This window comes from Helianthus annuus, chromosome 5 (genome assembly GCF_002127325.2).
Source record: "Helianthus annuus cultivar XRQ/B chromosome 5, HanXRQr2.0-SUNRISE, whole genome shotgun sequence".
NCBI lineage: Eukaryota > Viridiplantae > Streptophyta > Magnoliopsida > Asterales > Asteraceae > Helianthus > Helianthus annuus.
In genome coordinates, this window is record NC_035437.2 from 4,527,901 (window position 1) to 4,535,500 (window position 7,600).

Genomic DNA, 7,600 nt, shown 5'->3' on the forward strand with positions numbered 1-7,600 from the left:
TGCTACCGAGATTGTGCGCACAGGGGGAAAAGCTCAAGGGTTTTTGGTTTGTGATCAAGTTTAATCCAACATAACTGCATACTACTTTGGGCAGATTACTCTAATGGTCGACGTGGGCTCAAGCCCATTCACTTGGGCTGCCACAAGTAATTAGTGACAAAGTCTAAGTGGTTAATATTATCTACATAGCCCAACTCTAGGGTTCTAATGCAGGTGTTGGGTCGGGCTCCAAGTATACGTGTGTGTGTGTATCGGCCCAAATGTATAATCATGTTAATTACCCGAGTTAACAATTAACGAGAAGTTAGTGTCACAAAATCAACGTTACAAACCTTAAAAGTTCGGGCTGTCACAAGTCTTCCATTTAGGCACCTCTAAGTGTTCACCACTATACTTGATGTAAAAACATACAAGGAGGGTCATGAACTACAAGTAATACAAGAATATAAACAACTAATCTATAAGAAATCATCAAGCAATATGGAGATTTTATGTAGAACAACCCAAGTTAATCCTCAATCACACCTTCATCAAGTCTTTGGACTTGAACATCACTTGTGGGTTAAACCCTTGAACAAAACAGAAAGTTTATGAGGATTAATCCTCTGATTTTAAACATCGCAACCTTGTTTTTAAGCCTAACTAACCATAGATGTGGTTATAAGCATAAGGACATAGGTTTGAGATGAGTTTCCTCAAGTTTACACAAGTTTAGCAAAGGTTAAATGAAAACAGAAATGAACAGCCTACTTTGGAGCCTTTTTGGCGACGTTCCAGGCTCTGGATTTCCAGGGAAAACCTCTGGAAATAGGGCTGTAAACGAACCAAACGAACAAGAACAAGGCCATGTTCGTGTTAGTTCGTTAAGGAAATTAACATGTTTGCGAACTGTTCACGGACGCATACTGAACATAAGTTTATGTTCATGTTCGTTCGTTAAGGAAATTCAGTTGTTCACGAACAATTCGTGAACACTGGTCTCGAACGCAAGCAAATAAAAAAAGAACGCAAACGAATATTTAACTTGTAAATTAAAAAAATAAAAGAGTTAATTACATAGTTAGTCCCCTGTGGTTTGCACAAAATAACATACTTAGGTACTAATAGTTTAAAATCACCTTCTAGGGTATTAACTTTTCATTTTGTAATGTTTGGAGGTATTAACTTCTAGGGTATTAACATAGTTAGTCCCTGTGTTTTGCACAAAATAACATACTTAGGTACTAATAGAATGTGATTTTAAACCTAAAAATAACGTTAATACCTCCAAACGTTACAAAATGAAAAGTTAATACCCTAAAATGTGATTTTAAACTATTAGTACCTAAGTATGTTACTTTGTGCAAACCACAGGGACTAACTAGGTAATTAACTCAAAATAAAAATATTGTTATCCTTAAACATTGGATATAATTAGTTAAATACAACCATCAAATGATAAATCAAAACACAAGAAGTCTAACACACCACCAAACGATGAACCAACTTTAACTAACTTAGACATAATTATCCCAAAAAATGTCTTAGCATGTCCAAATTTTAGCTAACTTAGAAAAAACAGGGTTTCAAGTTTTCAATATGTTTAGATAAAAGGTTTATTATTTATTATTTTTAATATAATCAAACGAACATGGACGAACGTAACCGAACATATTACCGAACGTTCACGAACGTAGTCGAACGAACGAGACCTATGTTCGTGTTCGTTCGCTAAGCTAACCGAACGAAAATTTTTGTTCGTGTTCGTTCATTAAGCTAATCGAACGAACATACACGAACTTCCCGCCGAACGGTTCACGAACTGTTCGCTGAACGTTCGGTTCGTTTACAACCCTATTTGGAAACATAGCTAAGATCAATCCAAAAAAGTAGGAAAAAGAATCGAGTGAATCAGATAAGAAATGAGTGAGATATGCTTGTTTTAGCAGTTTGATACGAATTTGTCTTCTCTTCGAATTTCGGCAGATTGAGAGGTGTTTGAAAGTGATTGTGAGGTGTTTGAAAAGTGTAAAATGTTTGGAGAATGTTGGGTTTTTATAGGGAAGAGTTTGGGTAGTTGTTAGGTGAGTAATTAATTGTTAAACCTGTTTAAAACTCAAAAGAATCAACAAATCCCGCTTAAAATCGAGCTGGTAAGGTTTTTCTACGCGCTGGGCTCTTTGGCGGGCTGCATAAGATTGGACTGGGCCTTCGCAGGCCGCCTAGGCTTGTCTGGGCGAGATTTTAAATGAATTAAGGGCACGGGTTAGAACAAAAGAAAAACATAGCTCGGTTGATCAGGCGCGCGTTTTGTTTGGCTGGAGACCCGGTTTCGATCCCTGGGGTCTTCAGCTTTTGTTTCTTTTTTTTATATTTAAACATAACCTTAAACTTTCAGTAATTGCACAATCAATCCCTGCAACTTTTATACTTTCAAAAATTGCATAACTCACCCCTGTATTATTAGATAACCTAGTTATATTAAAAGAAAACTATTATTTTAGTTTAAACTAACTAAGTTAGTTTACTAACTTTAATATCTAACGAGATTAAATAGTTTATTAATAAAAATAAACTTTTAAATAACAAAATTAATTAATTTAATTAAGTTAACAATTGGTAAATAACCGTATTTATAACGAATTAATTAAACAAAAAAGATTTTCGATGATTATAACGAAACGACGAATAAAAGAATACAAAGTTTCAAAAAATAGGAATATGAACAATGGTTTCTAAAGATGGAAAGTTATGAAAACGCAGAGCGTTACAATTTGGTTGGGAGTTTTAATCTAGTTAAGGCTGTGTTGCCTAGGATGAAGAGTAGGAGTGATCTAAAGCCAGTTTCAATTGCGTTTATGTTGTCTCAAGCCGGGCAGTTATGATGTTTTGTTAGCTTTAATTTAACTAGGGTTTATGTTTTGAAGTGGGGGTTTGGTGATGCAATTTGTTGTGATTAGAATGTGGAATTGAATTTGATTGCCTTTATGTCGTCTCAGTTCCGATTTGTGCTAATTAAACAGTTAGTTTGTTGATTTTGAGGATATGAACTATACGTTCCATGTGTTCTGATGCATTTGATTTTATTTGAGCTTAATTTGATTACAATTTTCAAATGAAACGAATGATTAATCTCACTTTTGTTTTGTTTTCATAATTTACAGTTATTATGTTAATTAGGAGATGAATTAACTAGTTTGATGTCTGAATGATTGTTATTAAGACCTGATGTTTTAGCAATTGCAGATCGTGATCAACTAATCACGTTGGTCAGTTGAAAATTTGTATATTAGTTATCATCTATCTATACAACCTAATAAAAGCCACAGGGGACACGTGTCACCCGTCTAGAGGCTCTATTCCTTATTTTCCGGCCAAAACCAGGATTCATTGATTCCCTGTGGTGAACGCAAACGCATGATCCATTTACAACATTTCGGGTCAAAATTTGTTTCCATATATAAGCATATAACCCGACGCATATCATCAGTTCCCTCACTTTTTCTTTCACAGTTAGGGTTTCATAAATTTCTCTCTCACGCTAGGGTTTCTCAAGAAAATCCTAGGTAAATGAGAATGAAGATCAAATCAATGAATAATGGAAACAAAGATTGACAGTTAAAGAATGATAAAATCAGTATGTTTAATCAAAAGTACTGATGATCTAACCTTGATTCGGAGTGTTGATATGAAGATTTATTTAGATTCATGTTGTGTTGAAAAATAAATGAGTTGTATCATAATCTCAGTTGTCTTCTCTCTGTCGCTGGTTTCAAGGTATCAATTATGATTAGTTCTTGCTGATATGTACACCCGCTCGCTGCCTCTGTTCTATCTTCGGTCGTCCATCACAACAATGTCGTACCCAATTCCAAAAGCTATGTTAATCAAGATTTGAGGTAACAAATCAATCTTTTTTATTGGGCTATTAGAAGTTAATCGCACTCTGGGGAATGTAATTATGAATTTAGGGGTGAAAGAACCTTATAATGCAATTTAGGGTAAACTAGCTTGGTAATTTATTTAATGATTTTAAATATTTGATTTTGATCTAGGGTAAACTAGCTTGGTAATTTATTTAATGATTTTAAGCACTTGATTTTGATCTAGGGTAAACTTGATCAAAGTTGTTTCTTCCACCATTTGTGCTTTTTCGATTAGATTTGTTACAGTCTTATATGAAAACTATAAACGAAACTTCGATTCTTTGTTTTTTAGGAAATTATATAAACAAAATGATGTGGGTACTCAAATATTCAATAAAATCCAAATTTTGATGTTTAAGATTTGATTTCTTTTCAGAATAAATTTTGTTAAATTAGTTGAATAAACATAGGAGTTATTGCTTCTTTTTTCTATCTAATCTCAAGTTTATGGGTTGCTACTGTATGGCAGTTCGCCTTTTTAGGTATAGGTTGCTCATCGCTATACGTTAGCAGTAGTTTACAACTTTCATTATTTGTTTCGTGAAGTTAGCTTTGATTTTTCAAGACAAAGAAGAAGAATGGACATGATGCTGAAATAAAAATGTTGGAATTAAAAGTTTGATATGATTAATTGATAACTATGATTAGTTTTTGCACCACGACCATACATAACTTTGCAAAATGATGAATTTAAGTGACCACAAGTTCTCTCTCGCTACCAGGAGTAAGAAGGTAATATTTATGCTTAATCTTTTTATCAGCAGTGATTAAAGGTGTGTATGTGGAGGAGAATCACATTACTGATCAAGTTATCAGAGAAAATCTCAAGTTGCCAAGCGGAGCCTAGTTTTAGGTGTTTTTGAGCTGAGCCTGAAAGTGGCATAGCGGTTTCGAATTTTTGATTATATTTTCCAAGTAAATACATATAATTTTATATATTTGTATATATTGATCTGTTAGTGGTTTGCTAATAAAATTTACACAAGGTTACCATGATTTATATACTTTTCACAACCACATAAATAGTAAAACTAGATACCAAGCAAGAAAAAGTATACATTTTTCACAGAACCACAAATAACATGAGTTCCAGCTTTTAAATCATTTATTTTAAGACTATTGAGGTGGGTATTTTAGACATTTAACTACCTGTTAAGCTTTGTAGGTAGACGTAGGTACAAGCACCAATGATACCATCATTGATTTGGCTGGTGGTCTATCTTGATAAAACAAGATAATTGCCCTACACAGTCCCAAGGCAAAAAAATTCCAAGCATGCCTTGATGGAGTATGTTTAAATGTTAATTTTAACCTAAAAGTTCACATTTTCTTTCAGTTAATATATTAAATTTAAATCTACGTTTGTTGCCTGATCTTTGGGTAATGCAAGGACTTGCCAAATCAATAGCCTGGGATGGAGAAGGGGCAATATGTCTTGTAGAGGTGTGCGTAACTAGATCATAATATGTATCACGGATGCTCAAAAGAAGTGTATTCTTTATTGTCTCATTATGGAAACCAAGGCGGTTAAAGCTACTGATCAAGAAAATTGGGTTGAAGGGAGCAGGATTATTTCTGAGATAAAGGTATGGACCTGGGATTGGACCTGGGCTATTGTGTTCAAGATGTCGAAGGAAATGACTCTGGCATGGCCCAATACTTCTCTCGTCTCATTAAAGGGTATGTAATTTTGAATTAAAATTAAATTTAAACTGAGAAATTATGAGAAGTGTGAATTGGGAAGTAAAACTTGACATTACCATATATAATAGGTTCATAATGCTAGGCGTATGCTTCCAATGGATTTACCAAAGGCAGCTTTCAGCATGCTAAATAGGTGTACAAGGGGACCACTATTGGCATAGTGTCATAGTTACCAGGTTAGCGCTTAACATGTTTTGTATTCTTTTTTACCAAATATCATAGGAATTTGACTGTTGATGAGCAAGTGACAATTGCCAATATTTATTATATTATCTCATTCGAATATACCCTAAATGATATTTAAATTATATTTTGAATAGGGTGCCATATCTGTATGCCATAAGTAACAATATAGAAAGTTAAAAGGATCGGGGGTGGGGTCATGATTTGGGTAATGGAATAGTAATCAAAGTTTAAAGTTATTAATTTTTTTGGTTTTTAATTGGTGGGATTTGTGTTTGCATTCTAAAAGTGGATGTTTGATAGACCAGTGAATCTTCACATTCTGGTCCCATTGTGTTTTCTTGCATCTTTTTTGTTCATGATTTGAATCGCCTTAGCGATTTCAACTCAGAATTTCGTCATTTGAATTTGCAATCATGTTTTGTTATAGATTGGCGATAACTATTAGGGCCGGTCGAGGGTAAGTGAAAACAAGTAGCCGCTTGCGCCCACTGTGAAGAAGCAAACGTCCAGAATGGTCAAGGGGCAGGAAATCTTACTGAAGGAGCTCTCAATTTGATTAGGGTTTCATTGAGGCATATTCTAAGTATGAATGATCATTTTTTTTTATAATAAAGATTCAAGTTTTGAAATTTTATGATCGTAAAGATTCAAGCTTTGAATTTTTTATTTCATTAATGTCCTGCAGTTTTTGTATCTAAGTATCAGGTTCGTTTTCCACATTGCCCAACAACTTATATCTCATATGGACTATGTTTCTCGGTATTTTATATTCCTCCACCACCTATTCATGAGCTATAATACATGACCACAGCCTCCTCAAGCTGGTAGTATAAACTCGGCTCCACCAGTGGCTAGCATAAATAGCCACTTCTACAATACAAAACAACCAGTTATACACGAAACACATTTAATATTGGAATTCCCGGAGGCTATAGACCGTATGGCTTAAACTCAACTCCCTATAATTGGCCCCTGATATATGATTTCCATGATAATAATTTCGAATTTCGTTATGATTTTCCATAGCTTCAAGAACTGGAACATTGTCTCGGGTCAACCAGCCAAACGGATGAACACTTTTGACTTCAACATTAAAATGGGAGATGGAATTTAAGGCATACCATGAGTGCATGCCTGCATAAGGTTTTTTTATCGGTTATCAAATAGAAGACGATTTTCTCATGTTTTAGAGATGACTGGACTGCGAAAGTGACTACAACTATTGACGGTTGAAAGGATAAAATGATAATATGCGTTGTCGGAAAGAATCGGGAGTAATTCTGGCGATGGCAACTGCCGTCGTGCATGAGCGTTAGATGAGTACTCATCGGTCAACCTTAACAAGAGACAACGAAATTGCACCTTCATAAACATAGATTAATGTCCTTCGGAGATAAGGAGTTATGGAGTTCGTGATTAGAATATATGATCATTAACATGTTGAAATTAACACCTGCAACTGTTTGAATAATGCTATAGAGTAAATTTGATGTGTATTCTATGCAATAGATCTGATTCAAGGACAATGAATATGAAGTAATCATATGTTTGTTATTTTTAGTTTAGTTTTGTTTGAATCCTACCTTTGTTGGCCTATAAAAACAGATGCTGTTTTATTATTTTGCCAAGTAAACTATTTAGTATGGCAACAAAATTTGACAACGCTTACTAATTATTAGGTGTTCGCGTCTTCTAAACATTCGATAATGGGAATAATTTGAAACATAAAAGCTATCAAAATCGCAAAATTTGAATTGGTTATTCAAAGAACATGATTGGTTATAGAATTTGCTTTGAATGTAGTA

General features: G+C 34.2%; 1 long non-coding RNA gene across 8 annotated transcripts; it reads left to right on the forward strand.

Annotated features, from left to right (window-relative positions):
* Positions 1-3,299: 3,299 nt before the first annotated feature.
* Positions 3,300-7,313, forward strand: LOC110939752. 8 transcript variants are annotated; one of them, XR_004894040.1, is made up of 6 exons: positions 3,805-5,585; positions 5,678-5,785; positions 6,223-6,378; positions 6,481-6,500; positions 6,607-6,733; positions 6,822-7,313. It is a non-coding gene; the product is annotated as an uncharacterized LOC110939752 (long non-coding RNA). The 8 variants fall into 8 exon arrangements; XR_002592455.2 differs by having other exon boundaries at positions 3,300-3,878; positions 4,452-5,585; positions 6,223-6,733; XR_002592456.2 differs by having other exon boundaries at positions 3,302-3,878; positions 4,670-5,585; positions 6,223-6,733.
* Positions 7,314-7,600: the final 287 nt, after the last annotated feature.